Source organism: Clupea harengus, chromosome 7 (genome assembly GCF_900700415.2).
Source record: "Clupea harengus chromosome 7, Ch_v2.0.2, whole genome shotgun sequence".
Classification (NCBI taxonomy): domain Eukaryota; kingdom Metazoa; phylum Chordata; class Actinopteri; order Clupeiformes; family Clupeidae; genus Clupea; species Clupea harengus.
In genome coordinates, this window is record NC_045158.1 from 4,608,711 (window position 1) to 4,636,284 (window position 27,574).

At 42.5% G+C, this 27,574-nt stretch overlaps 1 long non-coding RNA gene across 1 annotated transcript in view; it reads right to left on the reverse strand.

Annotated features, from left to right (window-relative positions):
* Nucleotides 1-2,357: 2,357 nt before the first annotated feature.
* LOC116220991 overlaps nt 2,358-27,574 on the reverse strand; it is a 30,699-nt gene continuing 5,482 nt past the window's right edge. Inside the window, exon 3 of the long non-coding RNA XR_004163956.2 lies at nt 2,358-3,331. This is a non-coding gene — a long non-coding RNA (uncharacterized LOC116220991). The remainder of the gene's footprint in view (nt 3,332-27,574) is intronic.

Consider the following 27,574-nt stretch of genomic DNA (forward strand, 5'->3'; position numbering starts at 1 on the left):
TTACATGTAAGATGTATACAGAAAATAGAAAAGTTGGTATTAACTTTTTTTTCTACTAACCACCAATTTTTTTTTTCAGTCATCTCTATTATGTGGGTATCCTCTTTACTCAAATACAGTATATTGAGTGAAACTGGGATTAACCTACAAGGCTGGAGGAAGGATGCCCCCTCATTCTGAGTCAGTTAACTGACTCATCGTTCTGAAGCGCAGGCATTTCATGCTTCAAAAATTCAGTCAATGTGCTTGTATTTAAAGGAAAAAGGAACAATGAATGTCAGTATGAATGCTTGAAAAGGATCATTATGATAAGTCTCCCTATCAATGATTTATTACAGTTTTCATAAACAACATATGTACAATTACATGCTAGAATATCATTTCTAAATACTGGAATTGAGACAATTGTGTTGGTAAATAAATAAATACAATTGAATTGAATTGAATTGGTGCTTCGACTGATGACAGGGAAACTAAGTGAAGTGAGGAAGCTCAGTGTTAAATATACGTATCGGAACTATGAAAGCAAGACAGGAGGGTTCCAACCTCTTGGAATTCATGTGTCCACCAACTCCAGTGGAAAAAACGCACGTGGTCATAAGACGATGCATTCAATTGAATTACATGTTTAATTGTATTACAAACTCAACAGCGTGTTCACACGTGAACACGTCCTTTTTCAGATGAACATCGAAAAGATGTTTATTTGTGGGGCACCTGAGCAAGTTCAAATCCCTGAGGTTATACGGTAATAATTCAACAAATTCACACGCAACTCTCAGATAACTATCCAGGGTTCAGAGGATGTCACACAGCCATTCCCAGCAATTAAACACCTCCCACTGAGGCTAGATATCACTCAGAATCCTCATTAACCCTCTGACCAACCACTGCAAGCGACAATGCAAACAACCCAGCTAGGTGGCCAATCAGCACCCTGGCACACGATGTCGACGCCCACACACTGACAGAATATTGAATTGCAGGCGAGAGGTGGACTGTCTGAGCACCTGAAATACTTTTGTTTATTCACAATCTGTCCAGTGGCTAGACAGCGAGAAGGCTTGTCAATGAAAGAGCTCAATTTGAGAGAAAAAGAGAAATGGAAGGATGATCTGCTCAATGTAAAATGATCAAAGATTTAAAGTGTTTGTTTAAAAGGCAATATTACTTAATTTTATTTTAAAACACAACTGCAAGTAAAATTGATAGTAGAAAGACAGTCTCATCCTCATCCATATATTCTGTGAAATACAACGAGGAAACTTCTGCTAAGCTATATCGGACCTGACTATGTAATATGGTGGACTCCTTACCTGGGGTCAATGAAGTCTGGGTTTGTGCGAGTGAGTGAGTGAGTGAGTGAGCGTGTGTGTGTGTGTGTGTGTGTGTGTGTGTGTGTGTGTGTGTGTCCGTGCGCAAGAGAGCGTCCACATATGTGAGAGACTGTGTGAATGTTAGTAGGTGTGGGAGTGTTTGAATGCCTGTGTTCATGTGTGTGTGTGTTGCATATGTAAAGGGCTGGATCACTTGGGGGGGAGCAGCAGATGAAGAAGAGCTGGCAACAGAGAGGCCATGAGAGGAGACGGGTGTGAACAGGAGAGCAAGGCAAGACGGAGAGAGATTCTGCGTGCCAGAGAGAGAGAGAGAGAGAACAAGACAGCACGGGAGCAGAGAGATGCCTGGGCCTTACACAACACAACGCACTCCTCGTCTCGCTATCACAGCCGCGCATTGCGCCGACACTTCCTAGACGCTCCGCCGTAGAACATCACCGTGGCGACAAGGCCCCACAAATGCTCGTCGACATGCAGGAGCCATCTCCACCCACTCGGCTGTCACAGGCATTTGTCAGGGAAAGGAATCTGGTACAAATGACAACCCCCCCCCCCCAACACAGACACACACAAAACAGACACACACAAAACAGACAAGGGGAAAAAAGTTTCATTTTTTTCCATTGTACGTTGCATGAAATTTTGCATAAAAAAAACAATCACGGTTATGAGCGTTTTTACTTGTTTTCTTCTTTTTATTATTGTTAATTCCTGATGCCTGCTGGCATGGCAGAAAGAGTTAAATCTGAGGACGCCCAAGTGAGATCTACCCAAGCTGCTCAGCCGTGGCATCTCTATGGCACAGACTGCGGAATCTGATTCAAGATCTCTCGAAAGCTGCACTGAGATGATGACTAACTTGATATTTTTATGCAGTAATTATGTAACCGGTCGGAGATGCACAAGTGTGAAGCAAATGGAGACTGGGGGGGGGGGGGGGGGGGGGGGGGTAGGGATCCAGGGATTGTTTGCTCACCAAAGTGTTTTTGACACCTTTTCATTGTGCATTATGTGAGGTAGTTACCCATGCCAAGTCAGTGCTTTAAATTGCATCTTTGTTTTCTGATTCCAATTAGTCTCAATAATAAAAAGAAGATGAAGAAGCAGAAGATCCAGAAAGAGAAGGAGGAGAAGAAGTTGATGATAATGAATGTGAATGGTGTTGGGCACCATTATGGAACATTTAGTATCAACAATTATTTCCAAATTCAATCTTGAGGGAAAGAAAGCATTTCGAATACTAACCAAGTGCAATGCGTACTGAGCTTATAATACACGTGTGATGTTCAAATGTGAGAGGAACAACAGAACACTCAAATTCAAGGCGAGAGCAATGCATTCCAGCCCCAGGGTGTCGGTTGGGAAGAGCTCTGCTCGGAAGCATAAATCACACGTTACATCCAGCTGCCTCTCATTTTAGCATTTTAAACATTTTAACCTTCAGCAAACCGACAAGACAAGAAAAAACAAAATGACAAAGCCTTAGACACAATAGGATACACATTTTTTTTATTTTTTTTTATTTCAAATCTATTGCTTGGCCTAGATTCATGATGAACCCTGACGAAGGGTTTTGTGCTTTTGCATCACCATGAAGTACCAACAAGGCACATGCTCAGGATAAGACATCCAGGTAATTGGTGTAGCGTAGCTACATAAGTTATCGGCCAGTTTGTTAAAAATCCGCCAGTCTGTTAAAGAATCGTTATTGCTAAGTTTAATAATAGATTAACATGACAACGCGAACGTAAACGATAACACACGCATGCCGCTATTTAACCACGTTACGATAAGGTCTATGTGGACCATGCTCCAGCGTGCAGTGTACTGATGAAGCCCTATTACCTGCTAAAAGAAACCCAATGTAGCCCTTTCTGGGGGTAAAAATCAGTCTTTACCTTAATATCAGCTATAAGCCAATGCCTCCAGTGGGAACGCACAGGGTTGCTATGGCTAGGGGCATCTGGATCTACCATCATCAGAACGTACTTTCTCTGAAAAACAAAAGCAGGAAAAAAAAAAACAGGATTTATTTTGACCATCCGTTTCAGCTTATATTATTACTGGCTCGTAAACAGTTCCCCATGTTCAACGGTATCACATTAAGTGTGATGTATGGAAGATTGCATTAATTAGCTGTTGATAGTTTCAAAGCAGCCCATTCTCACACTTTTGATGCGTTTCTACTACATCAATCTGTCAGCAAGTCCCCCCCACCCCCCAACAATCACCATAAACCTTCCAGGAGCATCATTGAAAGCGTTCGATGGTACAACAATAACTGGCTGGTTTAACTGCACCAAAATATTCCACTCTGTCTGTCTCTTAAAGTTTGAGAATTAAAAGAGCAGATTGAATTACTGAGAGAGCACATTTGTCATCCCTGGTTGTGTGCCCAAAATCTGCCAGACCATATGATGGCTTTCTTATTATACGCTTTTCCCAAGCAAACAGAAATGTCAATCATCATTCCTACCAACCAGTCAGTTCTATTCATTGTAATTAAACAAAGACCTGAAACAGCATCGCAGCAAGCTCTGTGGCATAGTACTTGTTTTGTCAAGATGGCACACACAGTCGACATGGCACATTCACTTGTTATGGTGATGTGGGCTCAATCATTCCCCTGACCTACAGTTTGTCTAACAAATAATACATTGTTGAAATGGATACGGCAATGTTGCTGCCAACAGAAGCATGGAAACCAGCACTGTTCAGTGATTTACCATAATTCTATTTCTCCTCTGAAGCTGTTGTCTAGATTACAACACTTAAGACCTCTGTAAAACATCCACAATCGAGGCATTAAGCTTGACGGAGATATGACCATGCTGACAACCGCCACATCCATCGGCGATTGTCACAGCAGCCGTCGAATAACTCTGCCGGCTGACATGCAGCAGTAAGCCCATACAACTCTAAGCTTAATAATCGGATAATGCCAAGAGTGTCTCTCTGATAGCGCCTGCAGGTAATACCCAAACACTCCAACAATAGAGCCTCCCCCGCAGCCTGTCAGGAGGCAACCCCACTGCTCCTCACTGACCCCCCCTGGGCAGCTAGCACACCAGCACAGAGACCTGTTGCCTTCCCATGAGCGCTAATCCTCACACAGCCTGGCTCTTGGGCTAGATAAGGAGACCATATATGCTTAATAACATTACTAACGGCGCTCTTCCCACTAGACACAGCCGCATGAGTCACAGGAGGAAATTCAGGATGGAAAGTTCGGCAGAGTTTTCATTGTGTTGTTCCTGCTAAAATAAACACAGCGTGTCCCTTCAAGTCTGTTACATGGAAATTTGAGGATGATTAATTCAGAGTTTGCTGAACAACTATCTACATTTAGAGACAACCATTTATATTCTAACAGCTTAAAACAGCCTAATTCAATTTCCAATAGCAATATAGAAATATACTGACATTTAACTGGCTCTAATGAATATAGAAATATACTGACATTTAACTGGCTCTAATAAATATAGCCATATACTGACTTTAACTGGCTCTAATGGTTCTTTTTACAAACAAATGATCTATAGGAAAAGCATTTGCATGAAACAATCCCAGCAAAAGTAGTGTCTATTTGGCTATATTTTTAAGAAAATTATGCTTCTGTGTTTCCAAATAACAACTGATCAAATTTTTACTGGAAATCAGTAATAATTCACTTCTTGACCCTTTGCACATGGATAGCAAAAACCTATCACACAGATGCAGACTTCTCAAGATTTTTCAACCACTTAAGGAGCACTATTTTGAAAACGATGATCACTATTTTCAAAAAATTGTGTGAAACATTCCACACCAACAGCTAATTTACTTAAAGCTAATTCAAACTCCCTGTTACTTCCATACAGCTTTTTTTGTATGCAAGTAGTAAATAACAAAGTAAGTACAAGTAGTGAACAGTCCCATAGTCAGTGACAGTCAAAACTACAGCAAATGAACAGCATGATGTTTTCATACTGTACATAGAGGGGGAGTATGAGTGAATGAGAAGCCTTGACAGACAGATACAGATGGGAAGTAGAGTGGTAGGGCAGAGGGTCCACATTGTTCTGTGACACTTACATATTTCTATGTTGCCACTACAGAGGTATAGGTGATTTGGTATTTTCTGTAGTATTTGTTTTCTGTTACTAAAATGCATACAAGTGTAAATGTGTTGTACATGTGAGGTTTTGACACATATTCTGCATATCTTCACCTTTTTGTACAGAGAGCAACTATCATATTTACATTTTTGTGTGTGGAATATGGTGTTAAGTAACCTATAGAGACTGGTGTGGTGACTGGACTTTGCATTGAGAATGAGAAGATTGTTTTGGGGAAAAAAGGCGAAGTGAACAGACTAGGTGCATATATCACTATGCAGAGTGGCCGTAGAGTCTTAGGGCATGTATCTTTATCTCTCTCTCTCTCTTTGAGTGTGTGTGGATGTGTATACGTATAAGAATATGTACAGTATGTATATGAACGTGTACGTTCGCATATATGTACGAGTAGGTGTCCGCGCGTGTGCGTGTGTGTGCGTGTGAGTGTGTGTGTGTGTGTCCGCCCGTGTGTGTGTGTGTGTGTGTGTGTGTTTGTCTGTGTGTGAGTCTGTGTGTGTGTGTGTGTGTGTGTGTGTGTGTGTGTGTGTGTGTGTGTGTGCGCGTGTGTGTGCGTGTGTGTGCGTGTGTGTGCGTGTGTGTGTACATACGCGCGTGCCTGTGTGTATACCTGAATGCCACTGACTCTCCCAGCTGGCACTTTGGCGGACGGGAACGCAGGAGGCTCCCTCTGTGTCTGCGCTTCACACATTGTGGCATGTACCCTTCTCTCTCTTACAGGGACAAGCTCTCTCTCCCTCCATCTGTCAGAGTATGCAGTAATTACACCCAGATATGCAGAGAACACTCCAGGGAAAAGCAGAGGCACACTGTGCTCTGCTATGAGAAAATACTGATTATAAAACACTATGCTGAATGCTACAATAAATATACAAAAAAACACAGCGAGGGAGGAAAATGTTGGAGCACATTTGATGAGCATTTAAACAATGCTAAGCACAGAAACTGACATTAAAACATGGCTGACCTGCAGGGGTGCATTAGATGTAACTTTATACTGGAGGGGGTGCGTAGAGGAGAAGTTTTAAAATGACACCCGTCTCCATCACGATTCAACGGCGCCTCCACCCACTCTGAACTGCTGGGTCTCCTCTGGTTTTGCACTAAAACACCCTTGGCATTGCAGAGCGGGGCCATCAGAGCCTGCTGCCACCCTCCTCCTAATGAACTCCTAAATGTACTGTAAACAGAGGGCCATCAGGGAAGGCCGCCGCCGAGGCTGATGGGAAGCGATTTCCCCTGAGCGTTCTCACCCTGCGCTCTTTGGCGCTGCATTTTCACTTTCCACACTTCATCTTCATACACCCACACGTTCTCTTCCTCTGAGGGGGGTCTCTGAAGCGGAGCGTTAACTGTCCAGCACCATCCGACTCATCCGACTGGACAAACGTCTACGCAGACGGAGAGATAAAGACAGACCAGTACGGGGGCAAAGGTGACGAGAGGTCAGCAGGTGACGGGTGACTCGTTTGTAGGTCACAGTGTTCGAACAGGGGGGGCTCAAGTCTGAGGGGAAAAGACTCAAGCCCAGGGCTAGAGGACTGGAGAGAGGAAAGGCCCAGAGGAGAGCTGGGGGTGGGGTAATTGAGCTAGGAGTCTCCAGGGATTAACCTCCCACTGCCTGCTGTGATCACGACCAAACAGCCCTCTGGGATCTCCCCTCAGACACCAGCACCTCTGTAATTAGCTCTGCCAGGTGCCTGGGCGCCTCCAATATTGGTGACTCTCATTGTCTGCTTGTGTGTGTGTGCGTGTGTGTGTGTGTGTGTGTGCGGGTGAGCTTGTACTATGTGTGTATGTGTGTGTGTGTGTGTGTGTGTGTGTGTGCTTGTACTACGTGTGTATGTGTGTGTGTGTGTGTGTGTGTGTGTGTGTGTGTGTGCGCGGATGAGCTTGTACTGTGTGTGTGTGTGTGTGTGTGTGTGTGTGTGTGTGTGTGTGTGTGCGTGCGTGTGTGCTTGTACTACGTGTGTACGTGTGTGTGTGTGTGTGTCTGTGTCCATGTGTGTGTCTGTGCGTGTGTGCGTGTGTGTGTGCGGGTGAGCTTGTACTATGTGTGTATGTGTGTGTGTGTGTGTGTGTGTGTGTGTGTGCTTGTACTACGTGTGTATGTGTGTGTGTGTGTGTGTGTGTGTGTGTGTGTGTGTGCGCGGATGAGCTTGTACTGTGTGTGTGTGTGTGTGTGTGTGCGTGCGTGTGTGCTTGTACTACGTGTGTACGTGTGTGTGTGTGTGTGTGTCTGTGTCCATGTGTGTGTCTGTGCGTGTGTGCGTGTGTGTGTGCTTGTACTACGTGTGTACGTGTGTGGTGTGTTTGTGACTGTGTCCATGTGTGTGTGTGTGTTTGTAGGTTGTGTGGGAGCCTGCATGTGTGTCACTATGCAATTTCGTGAAATTGGTGAGGATGCTAAATGGAACCATTCACCACCAAATCTTCCATTCCACAGCATCAAATAAAAGTCTACTACAATTTACACAATGTCCAGAACAAACTAACAAACACATCAACAACATAAATAAATAAATAAATAAATACATAAATAAATCAATCATTTAATTAATACACAGTCTTGGGTGATTGGGGCTCATACAGAGCTGAAAGACAGAGGATGAAGCCCACAGGACCACAGAAGAAAAAGAAGTCCACAGTCAAACAACTCAGGACTTACTGGCATCTATGTGATATCCAAATATACTGTATATATATATTATATGTATACCTGATGGACAGCACGATATATTTTTTCATTTCATTTTCAATTTTTATGCAACTTTCTGGGGATCACCAGCTGTTATTAAATATTCCTAGATGCATACATATTCTGTTCCTTTTTTCCCTAAAGGAAAAGCAATGCATGTATGCAATGTTGAGGATAACCTTTGACCTAAAGGAGCCCAGGAACAAGGCCTTTTTGTCTTCTCCCTTTCCTACATATTCTGTTGAATCCAAACAAAAATAATATAATAATGTTGTGAATGTCATGAATATATTGTATTGATTACACTTGCACTGTAGCATGTATGGTGACTTTTGGCTATTTGGCTATTGGAAGATTACAGTAAAGCATTTTGTTCATAAGGCCTGGGGTCTGATGGTTTTGCATGTATTGCTTTCTGAAAACGTCTCATATTATGACGTGTATCTCGTATAAGTGAAATGGAAATGTTTTAAATACACTTTGAATCAACTCTAAATACGACTGAAACTATGACTCAGGTGTTATCAATAGACAGCCAGAATAGCTTAAATTACTCAAACTAGATCATCCACAAGAGACCAAGAAACTTCCCTCGACTGACTCATCCGGACGTGTTTCGTCAGCACGAGATGGCCCAGATCACGAACGAGGAACAACTCTAGGCTCTGGTTCTGATAACGCACCTTCCTCATGTAACTCTACTCTAGCAGTGAATGCAAGAGTCCTCTCTTTGATAGCATTCAACTTGGAGCAATTTGCAACACAGAGAGGCTGGAGAGAACAAAGGATGGGGAGGCCTTGGTGCGTCTCTGGGTGTAACGCCGTGCCTTACCTCTGTGTGAACTCTGCCGGGGGCTGAGAATCGCACTGTTCTTGGTAAGCAATGAGAGTGTGCTGCTCACCTCACAGCTAGTTGTGACGGAGATAGAGAGCTAGAGAGCTAGAGCAGGACAATCGTAAAGGGAATAGGAAAATGAGAGACCCATATTCCTATAGACACAGAGAAAAGAAGGAAGGGACATATAATGTACATCCCCAAAACTCAGGAAAAGATATCAGGAGAGATGAAATTGTACATAAAAAAGATTTTGGATGTGGACAGAATAACAAATAGTACGATAGAAATAAAAGGATGAAAATATCAGGTTAGAAATAAAAGGACAAAGAAGAGATGTAGAGAACAAGGACTGATCGTTTGCAATGTGTACAGCTTCTCAGGGAAAGAGAGGGGGGAAGAAAGCAGAAAGAGTGGAGTGCACAGAGACAGGCCCCTGAGTGAGTTTACAAGTTCATGGTTTATCCCTGACCCAATACAAAACCGTGTCGTCCGTGCAGATGCCTATTAATATCCCCCCTGCTTTATCCCCCTGCTTCAACTCCGCCGCGCTCTCCTCCCCGTTTCATTAAACGCTCTGTGCAGCTCGCAGCTCGCAGCCCAACCCGGAGCCAAAGCAACGCAATCAATCCCAAATCCCTCTTTAAGCAGCAAAAACACTTGAACTCATTTGGTAATTAACAGGTATCTATGTTGTGATTAAGAGACAGAGATGGCTTAACGACCATCGACTGCGGCTTAGAGCAAGGTTAGCGGATCGATCGGTAAATACAGAGGAATCTACCCATTAAAAGAGAGCAGGAAGAGAAAAGGGCCTATTTAAAAAGAACAGCTATTAGTGGTATGTTTCTATCCCACTACCACAGGCACTATCACATTATGATTGCATCCTTCAGGGCATCGCAGAACTGGATGAATTAGATGCAAACAAGAGTATTTGAACAAATATGAGAAATAAATACAATAAACGAAATAGACTTTTCAAAATGTGAGACACTTGAGATTGCAGAGAGATATTGAGAGAGAGGGAGGGAGGGAAGGCGGGAGAGGGAGGGAGAGATCAGAGACATTGCCTTTCTTCTGTAATAACGTGTAAATCTGATGACACTCTGTGGAGGTGGACCACAGTCTTTTTCGGATTGAGTCGAGGAAAGGAGTGAAGAGGCCAAAAGATGGGTGGAACAGAGAAAAAAGGGGGGGAAGGAATGAGAAATAGGAAAAATGAGGAAAGGCAAACTTGGAACATCAAAAGTGAGACGCAGAAGGAAAAATCGGAAGAGGTGAACGAAGGATGAAGGGATACAGAAGAAAATGAAGGAAAGGTCTGAATGAAAAAAGGGGATAGAAAAAGAAAGGATGACAGGGAATGTTGAGAGCAGACTGTAAGAGAGGATACTGGAGGAGAGGGGAGAAGGGAGAGGAAGTTAAGTTTGGTGTGCCGGACGCGTCCTATCAGGGGGCAGTGGATGAGGGCCGTTCAGGGGGAGAGAGGGGGCAGGGGTCACGGCTAAGGCAGTAATTGAATCCTGTCTGTTCAAAAAGAGGAGAGGAGAGGAGCTCAGAGATTAAATGGGGCTGGTTGTAAAATACACATAGACACTCACACTCGAAACCCATATACACGTCCACACTGATGTGCACACATGCCTGGACTCACACACATACACACACACCTGATTAGTGACTGCCTGCTTCGGACCAGTGCTCACCTAGAGGTCACTGTCCTGAAAGAGGGCATACGGGAAACCAAAGGGGTTCTGACTCCGCTGTTCATGTATTTCATTTCATTTCAACCTCACATTTAAGGCCAGACCTCTGCTTAACCCACTTCATCTGAACCCCACTGCTGTCACCCACGAGGGGACACACACCAGTCCCCACAAACACACACACACACACTCAAATGACACATCATGTCAAAATGGCATGCATCTCACCATTTTGATAAAGAAAATTGCACTCTTTAAGCAGACAGTGCAGTCTTGTTTTTACACAGAGATGTTAAAAAGTACATCGATTGTAAACAATGCTTTTAGTACCACAAGGAACATATTTCTTTTATTTAATCAATTATATTACATCTAGCCTCTCTAGGTGCTGTATTTCTTACAGGTTATACAGGTTTTTTGAAAAACATTCCCCAAATCATGGCAATTATTCAAGTCTGTTTTAGGACTAGTTGTGGCAAGGAGTGGAAGCTCACACAAACACACACCCACAGACAAACATAATGCACAAGTGAGCACACTCACTCACACACACACACACACACAGACACACACCAACATACACACACACACACACACACACACACACACACACACACACACACACACACAAAACTCACGCAACTTCACACCTTTCCCTTTGCCATTTCAGGAATGGTGGTGGCAGGAGGTGACATGTTGGTTATTTAGCACCACTTGGCATCTCAGTGTGTGGTGCGCTTTAACCATTGGTACAAGCAGAGCAGCAGCAAGCTCACGCCTGCTATTTGTCTAATCTAGTATAATAGTCCTTAAGTACTATGATTACAGTTATGAGTCTAGGAGCAGTGGCTCAGAACCATCTGGATTGGAAACATACAGTACACACATACACAACTACCAATGTGAGACAAGTCATTATTATTAGTTTTGCTCTGGCCTCACCAAAGAATAAAGTGTACAACTATTAAAGGTAGAATTTTAGGTGAAACACATACGTATATACTATGTATATGTGAATATACATATGTATATACTGTATATCCTTTACTACGCTACTAAAAGGTGAGGTCCATGATCCACTAATCCAAAAGTCTTTTTGTCAAATCCAGTGAATTTCTCCTCACACATAGCTGTCTGTTCTGTGTGTGTGCTCAAAAAAATTCCGGTGTTCAAACACAGTCCAGGCTCTGTAAACGCTAAACATCGTGGCTCAGACCGAGCCATGAACAATTCCAGCCAATCAACACATTACTTCAGGAGCATGGTGTTGTAATTTGATTGGCTGTTGAGCTCAATTATCAACAATCTTTCACCTTTCAACAACCTTTCACCAGAATCATGGACTATACCTTTAATATCCACAATAACCCACAAATAGAAAAGCATAACACAGTCCTTCAAACTACAGGGTTGGGTATCACATAGGAATAAACAAAAAAGAGTAGGGATGCACCGATACCAGTATCGGGTATCAGGCCAATGCTGTGCTCTTATACTTGTACTCATAAACCAAGTCTCCGATCCCTCACACCGACAAAACTTCATGGCAACATCACATTAAACACAAGGCCGTGGCAAACAGTGTAGTTTTTGGACAACCACCGCTAGAGTGCTGTGATGGCACTACCACTATTTTGGACTGAAAACTCATAGCTTCAATCATGACGGGAAATTCTGCTATTTCTGTCCGTTTTGGGGGTCGTGAGTAAATGCTTTGATTGTATATGCGGATCTATTTAATGTTGCACAAGAAAGAATGCTTCCAACCTCTTCTATTCAGAACTGCTAAGACCTCGCTATTAATAAGGTTATAGTTTTTTATTTCATTATTAATCAGAGTTCCAAATTAATATTTAAATATATTTTATGAGACTTATATATATATGATTGATTTGTGACTGATCTTTATTTTGACCACTATGGTAGGCAACACACTTTGTGTGGCACCCCCATGTGTTCAACTTAATTGATCTGCTGTTGTGTTGAATGGTTGATTACTATCCAATCGGGTGAGATAACCAACATGTTATTGGTGCTGTGGTCAGGATAGTACGGTACCAACATTATCTTGGCGGCCCTCGTAAGGAGAGTATTACTATTTATACACAATTGCACCCACATTTATTTAGCCCCTGCTCATAAGGTTAGATACCTACATTATTCTGGTGCCCATGTGAGGCTGCTACCTATTGTATTACAATGTTGAAATCTGCTGGACAGGATCCAGCATCCTCAACCCAGCATCTTTTTAAAAGTATAAGTAAGTATAAAAGTAGGCATGTTTAAAGAAACTTTCATTGTTCAACACCGGCCATTTCAGTAGAGGTATTAAATATATGATGACAATAGAGAATAGAGAGCATTGTGGAGACAGTGCCAATGTGGAGGCTGTTTGTTTACACAGAAAGTTTTATGTTTAATTCTGGTTGAAAATAGCCTACTGTTATATATTTTATTTCCTCCTTCCTTCCTTCCTTCCTACATTCATATTATTATTTATATTCTATTTTGTAACAACCAGAGCACATCTAATGTCTAATTCATTGTATTTTGATGTCAGATTGTTATTTTTATGGTAGAAATACTGCCTACGGTACTCATATCGGTACTTGGTATCTGCAAGTACCAAACATGTAGGTATTCGTACTCTGTCTGAAAAAAAGCTATATTGGTGCATCCCTAAAAGAGAGAATCATGCTCTGCTCAAAATGATCAGAACTTTAATTATCACTGACTATAGCATGGAAGACAAGGCATCAGCAACAGACATCTGGTGAGATGTGTTGGCCAACTATGACTCATCTATACAGTTCTGCACTAGCAAAATGCATACATCAGCATGTACCTTAACAATACAGTTTAACACAGGACTCGACACATGGACCTCATAAAAATGTCCAAAAAGTGCAAATAATTGTTTAAATGATGGTGCCCCAACCAGCACTGCCATTCTGTGTTGACAGCACAGCTCAAAATCTTTCAGGACCATTGAGCGCCACCTCCACCATTGCTTGTAGTTAAAATGGCTGGAAATTCACTTTGTGAACAATAAACTATGTTGGCTAAAATGTTCAACTAGAGATGCATTTCTGCCAGAAAATGCAAATGTGATTGCGCTGCAGCAGCCGTTGCATGTCATAACCTATGCAATTACATGGATGCTATCACTTCGCCCTACGAAAGACCGCCGGAACAGGACAGAAAGAACACCAATGACCCACTGACCCACACACTCTGCTGTTAAAATATGAATCAGTCAATATTCAAAATGAGTTGATGGTCTCCCTTCATTGTGTGCAATGCAACTTATTGAGATCTAGGAAGAACTCGATCACTTCGTTCTGTCGAGGAACATCTGTTGTCTGCCTTCTCTCCACAGCAAGAGATGGAAATAAAATTAGTGATACCTCGTGGTGGAATGACATACCTAGTGTTATTTGATGAAGTGACAGCCATGGAAATTAATTTAAAGAGTATCACAACACGTTTAAAGACTCACCTCTTAAGAACTCAACTGTGATTCTAATGTATATTATTATAATTATCATTATTGTTAATTTAACTATGATTTTACATACATTACTGTTATAAGCATTTTTTTGTGATGTGCATAATGCTTTGGTTGTTGCTTATATTGTTTAAAAAAAAAAATTTGTTTTATAGTTTTGGACAAAAGCATCCACTACCAATGCTACCATAAGCATTTCCAGCCATTCTGTCTCAGTTTATGAAGGCTTGAGGGCTATCTGTTGTTGTAGATTTTGGTAAAAACAAGCTATGTGTGCATATGTGTGTATTCTGTAGACAGATAGTAATATTATTACAGGGGAAACAGTGAGCTAGCTGAACTGAGTTGACATTTGGGCTGACTAACATTACTGCAATGAACAGTATTGCAAATTCTAAACTGATCTGGCCTTAAACCATATCCCTTTGCCGTCTTGAAGTTTGCAATTTTACCTCTACACAAGAAAATGCGAAGTGTGATTGTTCAGCAGTAGTAGAGGAACGGTACGGTACGGTAACTGTACAGATAAAACATGGGACTGAAAGCAGTGCACACGAAATAGTGACAAAATTGTGTTGAACAACCTATACAAGAAAACAAGTATATCAATGAATAGACATCTCTATCATTACATTAGTCTGTGCCAGTTGGTAGTGACACACATAACAAAGCCATGTTTGTGTTTTACTATTATCACTACACACTTTTTGCAATAGGATGATGCATATATCCTAACCACATTATATTCTAAGATCATCAGCCGTTACACTTGCTCTTTTTGAATGTTTCTTCCGATTGTTATGTTAAATGTACAAACCAAAACAACCGTGACAAATGTTTTGTGATTTATTAACTGAACTGTGTCTGACATAAAGGGTAAATATGGGCAATTTTTTAAACACAAACTTACGTTAGTGCCTGCTTGCAACGTGTAACTGGCTAGCAGCTTACTTGCTAGCTAACTAACAAGTGAGCCAATTCACTTTTTGATAGGGATGCACCGATACCGATACCAGTATCGGGTATCGGGCCGATACTTCGTTAAAATACTCGTACTCGTATTCATTTTTGAATTGCTGATACCAAGCACCGATACCACTCAACAGTATTTCACTACATCAAACTGGTTGCGCTATGCGGACAAAACATGAGATTTGTTGTCCTACATGACTTCAAAGTCTAGGGGGAGACAATGAGCCGGAAACTTGGAGATTCTGTCCAAAAGCTCGTGTGTGTGAAAGTAGACTACGAAAGGATAGATGTTAAAGTTTGCTTTACTTTGGTACTGTGTTTGATGAAGTGAAGACTCTGGAGACAAGAAAAGGAGGGAAGGAAAAAAGAAAGAGTTTGTACTCCATATCCCGAGTTGAGCTGGAGGGAACATGGGCTTGGTCGAGGCCCAAGCATAAAAGCTCACGCATTCTCCCGAATGCAGAGTGCCTCTGTCTCCATGCAGGGTGCTTGCAAACACAGCTCTGCTCATGGTAAGCCTGTTAGTCACCCTGCATGCGATCTTGTTAGTTAGGGCTTTCAACACTTTCTAGTGGTTGCTTTACACATATACTCCTACTCAATATCAAGAAAAATGCTGCGATAGACAACACAGACTGAACACACACACACACACACACACACACACACACACACAAGCACACAAAGAGCAGTTAAGTGAACATCAGAATAAAACAGGAAGGGAAAGGTTTAAGTTGGTGCTACGCCTAAAAAGGTAAACAAGAGTCCTGATGTTGACTGTGAATGCTATCGCACTGTTGCTTCTGTTCCTGTAGAAACAACAGGTTTGCTACTCTACAGTCGGATGAAAAAGGTTTTCATGAAATAGCTGTGATTTGAAGGCTGTGATATGAAATGGCTGTGATAGAAATGTTCAGTACAGTATCAGGGAATGTGAGTATGAGCAGTGCAAGCAGATAATATATGTAAGAGAACAGATAAACATTTAAGTCCTGAACCACTGCCAGTGATTTCTGCATGGGCAGTGCCAGCCTTGGCAGCCTTTACGCACACACACAGGCACATTCAGAAACTGGGGAGTTGCACAATACAGGAGGAAAGATTAGGTTTCAAAGCCATAACTGCCTAAAGACAATTAAACAGGGTCTCTGAAAGCCATCTGATATCATACCCTTTGAGAAGGATATTCTAAATATAAACACATATTGGAAATGGGATTTCAGTTTGACTCCAGGCAGCTATAGGGTTTCCATGGCAACCCTTTTTTGTTTGTGATAATGAAGGGGGTGGGGTGGTGGGGCGCTGCATAGAGAGAAACTGTCTTCAGTGTTATCTGCACATTTCCATCGCAAGTGCCACACTCCGAGATCTCCACAATGGGTAATTATTGGTAAAATGTGCCCCCCCCCAACCCCACCACCCCACCTCCCGCTTGTCCACGCACACACGCATGCACACCCTCCCCCTACTAGACCACCTCCAACTCTTGGTCACTTCTTTGTGCTTAAGTGTGCTTGAGTGCTGCTGTGTGTGCTCAGCTCCCGTCTTGCCTGCACCACTTCTCACTCCCCTCGCCATCTCTCAGAAGTCTCCAGTCTCAGACACCAATCAAAATATATCGTCTCCTGACATGAAGCACCTACAGTATCACATCCTAGCTCAGATTGCCGCGTTGTGTAGTAAAATCTGAAACTCTATATTCTATTTAACACTGTTAATTGTGGGAGCTATTGTATGTGAACTGTGAACATGAGCTGTGGCAGATCCCAATCGTGAACTGAAGACCTACAGAGAGTATCAGTCCTTTGACTCAATTAACTGTAGATCAGTGCAGAACTAATACAATTCATGAGAGTGATTTATTTGATCAGGATTATAGAAAATAAAAGGGTCCTTTGCTCCATTAGGTACATCAGACGGTTAGCTTTAAAAACCAAACATGGGGATGGACTGAAGTCTGAGTTTTGACACTGGATTTGAGGGCACTGGAACAGACATGATGTGATGCCAGAATGGTCTCTACAGTCTGAACTGTTTTATTGTAAACTAATTGTGTGATCAGCAATTTCAATTAGCGTGTTTCTTTCAGAGAGCCTCAAGGCCACTGATGTTTTCACACATTTTGCATGCATCTTCAAGCTCTTCTTCAGAAAATATAAAGAGAAATAGAGAAACCCTTTCAAATTAGGGCATTAATACTCACATTCATGCTAAGGCGGTCTGTTGGCAGCTCAACCTTATAGACAAGAGGGTGGGCTTATAATAACCATGAATAATGAGTCAAAGACTCAAGCGATGCCTCAGTCATTACAGGTCAAGTGAGTAGATGTCAGCCAGAGTATCTGCCAAGCGACAACAAGGATGACTTAGCATAACACTTAGCTAGTGTCAACATCATTTAGCGAGTGTTTCTGATTCATCAGAAGATAACAACCTGTAGCATTTTCTCTTGGAATACACGGAATATCCGTTTGAGTGATATGCAGGGTTTCTACAGCTGTGTTACAGAAGCAATCAGGAATTCATATTGCCACATCTTGTCTAGCTTTGCACTTTCCAGTGTATTAGGTGTGATTTGTTTGACGAGATAAAAAACTAAATGTATTAAAATTATTGGTGTACTTCAGGGATCGGCACTTGGACCCCACCTATTCTCTATCATCCATTCCCATGGGTTCGGCTGTTATGCGGATGATACTCAACTATACTTGTCCTTCCCCCCAATGACCCCTTAATATCGGCTTGAATTTCTGCATGCCTCAGTGAGGGAATGACACCTTCAGCTTAATCTTTCAGAAACTGAGCTCCTGGTATTCCCAGTCAATCCAGCTATCCCACAAAATATTAACATCCAGGTTGGTTCATCTTCATTGACCCCAAATAAAACTGCACCAAACATATTTTGTTTTTATAATTGATGACCAGCTAAATTTCTCTGAGTATGTAGCTTCTGTGTTGAAGTCTTCACATTCTATAATATCTGGAAGATCAGACCCTATCTCACACAATGTGCTACACAACGTCTTGTGCAGGCCCTGGTTATTTCTAAACTAGACTATTGCAATGCAAGTTTAACAGGCGTGCCAGCATGTGTAGTGAGACCATCGCAGATGAATCAGAATGCGGCAGTGCATTTGGTCTTTGATCAGCCAAAGAAGACACCTGTAACTCCTCTGCTGGTCATCCTTCACTGGCTCTCTTTAGCTGATAGAATTCAATCTTAATCCCTCACTCTCACCTATAGGACAGCCACGGGATCTGCACCACCCTATTTAAATGCCATGATTCAGCTATATTCCCTTTCTCGACCACTTTGCTCAACTGTTGAGCGTCTGTTGTCTTTGCCTTCTCTCAGCAGCAAGAGATTGCAGTCAAGACTCTTTTCGTTCGAGATACCTCGATGGTGGAATTACCTACCTAGTGCTATCCGTTCCAGTGACAGCCATGGTACATTTAAAAAGCATTTAACATTTTCAAACATCATCTGTCTAATCAGTTCATTTGTTTAAAGGCATACTTTATAAAATCACAGTTTTGGTATTTGGTATTATTATTATTAGGTCTATTAATTGATTTGTGTTACTTTAAATTGATAAAGTTGTTGTCTACTGTTCTTACTTAATATTCTCATAGTTGTTTTTGAATTGTTTTTCATCTGAGGTTTTGTAAGTTACTTTTGACAAAAGCGTGCACTAAAGCACTGAGCGGTTCTACACATTATCAACAGACTGACACAAAAAAGTGGCTTGAGTTGAGTTGAAAGCTAATTTAGAAAGTCAAGCTATTTATTATTATTATTATTATTATTATTGTTATTGTTGTGTGGGTGTTGGCTTATTAAAATACATTTTGTCAGGATGCAGACTCACACACAGACTCATACACACACGCAAATTGACCCACAAGGTGTTCCAAAATGTGTATATATATACAAATTAGCAGGATTATTTCAGTGCAAACATGGCATCGATTTGACCTGTTTTGCTTATTCATGCCAAATGTGTAATTTGAAGTGCCAGCTTGCTTAAGTTACCTGGGTAGCTAGTTAATGTTAGCTTCATCCCTATCTTTACTACCTTAGTCAACGCTATCGTTGGGGGCATTAAGTTGTCTTTCACACATTTTAGAGTTCTGTCTTTTTCTTCATGATTTAAAATTGGCAAAACAACAAAGGCTAAGATCGATCGATCAACATTCTCTGAGTGGTTAAGCTCCAGTGTTGTGGAGGACATTCTTAGCAATGAAAATGAGGCCAGATGACATACTGGATGCTCGACTTGACACTTGTCTGCAATTTTGAATCATTATATGATGCTGAGAAGGAAGTCACACTATTGAGCACAGATTAAATTTAAAATGTAAGCATCGCATTTCATTACATTTTATAAATCATTTGGATGAAAATGCTGTGATATCCACAGATGGTGGAAGACACAGATTTTTTTTCTCGTTTTCCGCAGCTCTGTATGCATTCCGTCACCTTCGTTTGGCCCATCATAGCTGTCAAAGATGCCGCCGTTATTCACAGGCACGGCTTGTTTTACAAGAGCGGACGGCTGCTTTTTTCCCCCTTCCTCTCTGCTATCACAATTAATTATGGCTACTGATGGCATTACTGTGAACAAGTGTAAAAAAAAAAAGAAGTAGTCACATTCCCCCTTGCCGTCGTTTCACAAATTTCTGTGTAGGAAGATGTCATTGACGCCACTCGTGGCCAACATCCAACAGGCCACTTCGCTCCGAGAGATCAGCTCACAGGCCCTGGCTTGTTGTTCGGCTGAGTGCAGCCAGAATTAGGCTGCTAGTTTTCACAGACCGTTTGGGTGTCCAGCGAAGGAAACTCTGTGGTTCGCATTGAATCGAGTGGGAAGACTTGGGTGTTGAAGATGTGGGCAGTGTAGGGCTTTGTGTGGCCCTTTGACGTATTCTGAACAGACAAGGTCCGTCTGTGTTCACATTACACCAGCCCACTGGTCTGACGACCGAAGGGCCCCGCGATTAGATCGTCGCCGCTGCATAGGGAACGAGGAGCAGGAGGGAGCCCTCGTCTCACCTCGCGAGCATGCAAGACGTCAGTAGCACCATCACGGGCAGGCAACAGGGCCAAGAGAAGAGAGAGGCAGATGGCTATGCTGAGAACACAACATGGAGCTACAGCAAAGAATCAGATGCAGAGTTTCATGCATATGACTGAAATCCCTGAGAAATTCTGCGTTTCTCATTATGCATATGGGCAAGGGTGGTTATTTTATCTTCTGTCATTCATACATATCCACAAGTGCCATAATTATCTACACTATACGTGCAATTATCTAACCCATACACTTGTGTATCTCTCTTTCTCTTTCTCTTTCTCGCTCTCTCTCTCTCTCAACACTACCATGTTTTTGAGCTTGCAAACATGATGGTTCATTTAAATAAGCAGCGCTACATTTACACAAGATAATTTCTTCAGTCCAGGGTTACAAAATTATAGACTTGTAAAAAAGAACACAATGGGGATTTGGCTAATTATGATGGACAGTCTCTAAGATGACCATAACCTGAGAGACAGACAGAAGTACAAAGAGGCCGACAACGACAAAAACACAAACATGAGCACACACACACACACACACACACACACACACACACACACACAGAGAGAGAGATAAAAATATCCTGGCTGGGTCTGGTCTGCTTGAAATGATGTCACAATAGGGAGTGTTATCAGTCAGGGCGCAGGTTTATGGTCCGAGGTCCTGCCCATTGAGAAAAGGGCAGAGACCCTCTCTGTCTGACACACTGATAAAGACCCAACAAACAATGCTGCTCCGCGCCGCTCCACCCTGCTCTGCTAACCCCACGGGGACCATACATCAAGCACATATCTGTTCCTGCCTTGCATTACCCGTCCTTCTGTAATTCTAATACAGGCCAACTTAACCACCGGACACGTTTTATCATTTGATTGATTACACTAACAGTTTCCGAGCTCTTTTGGAAGTTTTACTTTGACTACATTCTAGTGTTTATCTAATTGTACATTTGCCAAACCAGTCACAAATGCTACCATTGCTTTTAATAATATCTTGTCCAGTGAGCTTATAGCATTTGCTCCATTTTAATATATACTTGTGTGGCAAAATCCTACAGGATCAAAGGGTCATTCACCAAGGGCACAGGGCCGATACTATTCAGGGTGCAATTAAACCACAAGAGCCAAATAAAACAGACAGATGCATCGTTTCCTCCTCTCCATCACCCGCCATCTATAACCTGTGCCTACCCAATGACTCCCATACCAATGCCCACGGGGACTCTGAATCTACAGGCAGATAGTGGCTTAAGCAGGATTTACATAGACAAGCACACGGCTGCTTTTATTCCAGAAGCCTGTGGAAACCTGCTGGAGCCTCTGACCTGCTCAATTATTACACCTCGCGCAATGTGTATCGACCCCGGTTACATCCCACTTTCCTGTCTGTCGGCTTTTTCATGGTTGAATGTGCGCCGCTCGGTCTGCGATCTGGGCCTCGCGTTTTTTTGTCAAGGCGAGTTACAGGACAATAAACCCAAACCACTTCTCTCTTCAGATGCGGGATGCCGAAGCAACGTGTCTGAATGCGCTCCGCACAAAGCGGCAGAGACGCGCAGGATCAGCCTAGCGGCAAACATGCGGACGCGGATGCCTGTGCTGTGAAAGGGTTACATCTGCATCCAGCCTGAAAGAAATGTTGATATGTACACACACACACACACACACACACACACACACACACACACACACACACACACACACACACAGATACATACACACATTCACACAGGCACAAATCCTGTTGAGCTGAGCAAAGCACAGATACCCTACATACTACCAGCCCTCCAAGGCACAATTAGGATTTCACGGGAAGAAGAAATCCACATTCCAGCACACATAGAAAGTCTTTTTTTCCCTTCCTTGCCACAATATCAACTTTTTTCTCTCAAGGAGGAACCTGAAGCACCACTCGATAGGATTTGGACAAAGAAGTGAAGACAAAGCCAAGAAAAATAAATCAAATTGTGAGCTCCTTTTGGCAAAAGATGCAGAGAGAAGCTCAGAGTGAAAAACACACACTAACACACACACATAGGTATTTCTCGCCCTTTCAGTTGCAATCAATTTCTTCAATTTTGTGTAGTGTGAAAAGCAGCCTGAAGTGTTTGAAGTGTTTATGTTGAGCCTCACTGCCTTGACAAAGATTAAGGAAAAGAGTCCAAGTTAAGATGCTCTTTAAGATGCTTTATATAAAAAAAAGGTTCCAAAAACGATTCTCAAGCAGTGCACAATGCTCATCATTGACTTTGAACTAAAGAGACCAGAGAGGTTCCAAGCCACTGGGGTAACACCATAAACTGTGAAACCTCAAACTATGGACTGTAAATCTATGATCAATCTATAAACTGTAGAAATGGCGGGATGCAGCTGTCTCACTGAAAACGAATGGATCAAGCATTCATATACTTCTCATGTTCCTGTCTGTTTGCTATTATGTGAAGTCAAACAAGGCCAGATGTCAATCAGTCGTGTATTTTATCGTAATCATGACAGCCAGAAGCACCCTGCCTGAAAGCTCAAGGCCCATTAAAGCTCAGGCTCACTTACTGAGTTTGATAAGGGCATTTCAGCAAGCTGACCTGAGGCTCTGGGACCAGAGAATAGCACACTGAGACTGTCAGGGCCAATTCCATTGCCTAGCAATTCCCTGTCCTGTGGAAAAGGTTAGGAAATCTTCTCATCTCCAAAAATGCCTAAACCTATCTACAGAGCAATCTGATATTTGTCCTACCACTGATTTCATCATGGCTTAAAAAAATGCTGGTCTTCCTAGATATCACAATAATGAGCTTGGGACGAGTAAAGGGATAGATGTACCTTGCAAGAACGGATCCAATCAGACTCCACCATTTACTGTGGGCTGAATTGGTGAAGCACATGAGAGAGCATGCAAGGAAAGCACAACAGTTGCAACAGACACACACAGGCACACACACACACACACACACACACACACACACACACACACACACACACACACACAGGCACATACACACACAGGCACACGTAGTCAGGGAATGGCCAAAGCTCTTAATGACTGAGGGAGGTTGACTTCTGCCCACTGTCTATCCCTTCTTTTCACCACAGAGACAAATGTCCACATCGCATTCCAAGACTCGCTGCATTGTGGGGGGGTGGGGGGGGGAGGAGGCAGGATTCAGTCTCAGTCACTTCAGGGTAATGCAAATGACTTTAATATGTTAAGAAGATTAAACTGGATAAATGTCTCGATACATTTTTTTTGTTTTTTTAAACCACATAAACCTCTAGTGTTTTTTATTTTGGTCGGGGGGGGTGGGGGGGGTACGTGAGTCAGTTTAAACGATCAACACAAAACCCCTGAAAAACCCAATGCGATTGGCTGAGGAAAATTGGGTTTATTGGAGATTTTGCATTTTTAAGCTTCTTGGATGTAAGACCAACCCACTTCTTTCTTATTATTTTTAAACATCAACCCTTAGGACAACACAAACTGCAGACAGACACAGGTCACAATCTTCTATCTACATGCCTCGACTCATCAATTAGGTTTGCTTGTCTTCTCCTGCTTTTGTCAAAGAGCTGATGATGAAGTCGCTTAGGGCTAAAAGACATTTTGTCAGTCCAGTAGTTAGTAATTTACATTGATGGATGGTAGAAAAAACAAATATGGGGCAAAGTATTTGAAAATGTACTAACTTAAATGTGCAGCAGTCAAGGATCAGATGGCTGACAAGGGTTTATTTACCATTTTTGCCTTCATTTTGTATACACAGCATAACTTGGTTTCCATGGCGATCGCTTGAGATAATAAAATCTAAGTCTAATAATATTTCCCATTAATTCCACAGGTCACCATATAAACAGCCTCATGTGGCTTTGTTCAGGGTAGCTAACTGCTCTCAGGAGTGGAGTGGAGCTGGGGAGAACAATTAGCATGCTGAGGAGCAGCGCTAACAGAAGCAGATGTAGTGTCATAAATATGTGTGTGTGTGTGTGTGTGTGTGTGTGTGTGTGTGTGTGTGTGTGTGTGTTCAAATGAAAGAGAGAGGGAATGGAACAAAATAATGTAAAGGGATTAACAAATCATTTGCATAACATTTCCACAGCTTCCAAAAAGCACAGGATCAGAGGACTGACGGGGAAGTGATGGCTGCTAAGGCTCGCAAAGCGAGTGTCTTCTATTGGGGAACAAATCCAGATGAGATCAGCTGTGGTGTATCTTAAAATTGGAAATACGTACAACAAAATAGCTGGAGGTCTTTTATCCCACTCCAGCACTGGATGGATGGTTAGAGAGCGCTAGCAGCTTCTCAATTGACCCTCTATAGACACAGGAAACATAGGATTAGTTTTTAGACGGTCATTAAAACAGAATGATCAAAATCTGAACTGTTTTTTTTTTTTTTTTTTTTTTTTTTTAAATGGGGCATAAAACTTATTGTTGCGACCTGATCATATCGCATTGACACTGTTACAGTATGTGGTCTAACTGACAGCCGAGGCATTATTGGGAAGGGTAACAGCTAAGAACCAGCGATGAGATTAAGCACAAAGCCCAAATATCCATCTCGGTGCCAGGTGTCTCTCTATCCTGCTTTTCTGCTTGTTCTCGGCTGGGAAGAGGAAAATGGGGACAACACTAAGGAGCGGGAGTGTAAGATGAGCCCTCGGGCTATTCTTATGGGGGGGGGGGGGGGGTGAATCAGGAGATTGGGCCTGTTACTGGAACTAAAACCCACAGCTGAACTATACCGTCAGCGGCAGATTAGGATTCAGGAGGCATAATCCCTCTGACAAAACTCTTCTGTGAAGAATAACTCCACATTTAACTTCAACTTTAAAAAAAAAAAACACTGTGCTTCTTGACAAACAGACAGACACACAAACAAGCTAACACACACACACACACCAAACTTAAATGTAAAAAGGTATAAAGTGACTGAGTGAGATAGAAAAGCCACATCTGCTAATTTGACCTTGCAGTGCTGAGGTCAGTTCTTACACTTCTACGTATCGTGCAGCACAATTACTCACAGTATGAAACACCAAATGTCGTTTAAGTCTAGTCCTCTCCCAAAACTTCTTTCCCCCATCTCCAGACAGACAGATAAGGAAAGAAACGCATAGGCTTACAATTACACAGGGAGAGAGTGCTTTAAACGGGAGTGGGCAGCCTCTCTTAAACAGCTTGGAGCCGGGTGACATTTTGTTCGTGTTTCAGCAAAAGCTCTGCCAGATAGGATCCAGCATTTCTCGTTAGCGCAAGTGTTAATTACTTGGGCTGTCTGAGTGTGCTCCCTTGGTCTAGCCTGAAGTGACTCCGTGGCAAACGCTAGACGCGCTGCCTGCTTAGTATAAATAGAAAATTTAATTTCTGTATGTTTATCCTGCCATGCACAGGAGCAAAGGCACATTCCGGTGCGAGTTATTGAGTCTACAGGTTCCAAATGATCTCCCGCTCAATGTATATGAGCTGACAACACCGAGCATGTTTCCAGTCTAATGAGATCTTAAAATTGAAAAAAAAATAAAAAATTCAGGGGCTTTTCAGCCTATCAGTGTCTTTCTCCTTCTCTCTACCCTGTAAATAGTGGACAATAGGGACGGCTTTCTACATGAGAAACAGATAATGAAACCTGCCATAACCTGTTCCCCTCAAAATCATACATGAATTGGATGCTAAAGGAACTCTGCAGGCCTCACGTCTTCATTATGTTTAATTGATTAATTGATATTCTGTTGCGGATATGACATAATCTCACTGTAGCCTACAGTAAATCCACTTCAAATCCAGCCAAGTGAAATGAGGGGAAATAATGAGATGCTCACAGCTCCACTTCAACAGTCTCCTCACAGCTCAGTCACGCATTAGGAAGGCATCCACTCCGTTCTGGGTGGCCACAGTTACATAGTTAGAGGCACACTTAGTGATCTGTTACATTAAAGGTGCAGTTTGAGATTCTAATCCAGCACAATTTTTGTCTAATTCAGTGAATTGTTGCCCGTTCTGCGCGTGTGCTCAAAAACACTCCAGTGTTTCGTACACAGTCCTGGTTCTGGAAATGGAAAACAAAGTGGCTCGGACCGAGCCATAATCAAGTCCAACCAATCAACACATTGTTTCAGGAGCACGGAAAGGAGGGGTGTAATTTGATTGGGTGTTGAGCCACATAAAAATCAACATTTCACCAGAATCGCAGACTGAACCTTTAAGTAAGCACTAAAAATAAACAAGTGTACCTTCTGATTCACTCCAAAACATGTACTGAATTGTAGCAACAAAAGCTATGCTTTGGCTCCTGTATAGTGCAGTAAATATATAACATGTGCTGTATGTGTGTGCGGTGAATGACCCACAGGAGTTGTGGGTGTTTATCAGTTTATTATATATAGCAAATAAATAGCTGTGAACATGAGTCTAAGGTGGCGATTATCCAAGATTTTGCTTGAGTGGGTAGGTGGAACCTCCTCGGAGCCAGAGAACAGGCTGAGTTGCAGAGACTCTAAACTGGTGCTTCAGGCTTCCATCCATCCTACTAAGACTTGGTTTAACACTAGCTTCACACTGCCCAGATTCTCACTGTTAATGAAACTGATCTCACTGATTCTATACTTGTTTTTTTCACAGTTAGTATGTTGTAAGGTGTCTGTTTTACCACAAACAGTGATCGCTTGGAGAAAAAAAAAAAAGCAAATAACAAAAAAACAAGGAGAATGTCAAAAACAAACAGGTGAGTGATAGACAAAGAGTTTCATGGTGGTGAGAACGAGATCCCGACAAATCGCCCGGGAGACAAATTACAGTACAGTTCAGAGGTCAGGGGTTCCGCAGACGGGAGCCCTCACCGGGGTGCACGCCTCACCCTGAACCCCCTCGCCCATCTCTCCGCCAAGGACGAACTTCACAGCGCTCTGTCCACTGCTCGCCCCGCTGGGCTGCAGCCCGGAGCGGAGGGAGGGAGGCTCCACTGGGCTGGCTTCTTACACAACATGTAAATCATCCCTCTTGGTGGAAACGCGGATTATGTGGCTTATTGCCTCTCTCCATTCAACTGAATATGCATAATCAATCCTGCGCTTCCTGTAACAGCAGTAGTAACTCTTCTCCGCAGCAAGCGCAGGGTGAATCATGCGCGAGTTGTGTAAGAGCGAGGCGCTGACTCCATCAGTGGGGTCATAGGTCATGCTAATGTGGCCATTACAGTGACAGACATGGACATTAGTGGGGGTAGAGACAACATCCCGAATCTTCTAGAAATTAGTTCTCATAAGTCCACACATAGAAACACCCACCTGCAGGATTTTCTATTAGACAGACATTACATTTTTTTTTTCTCT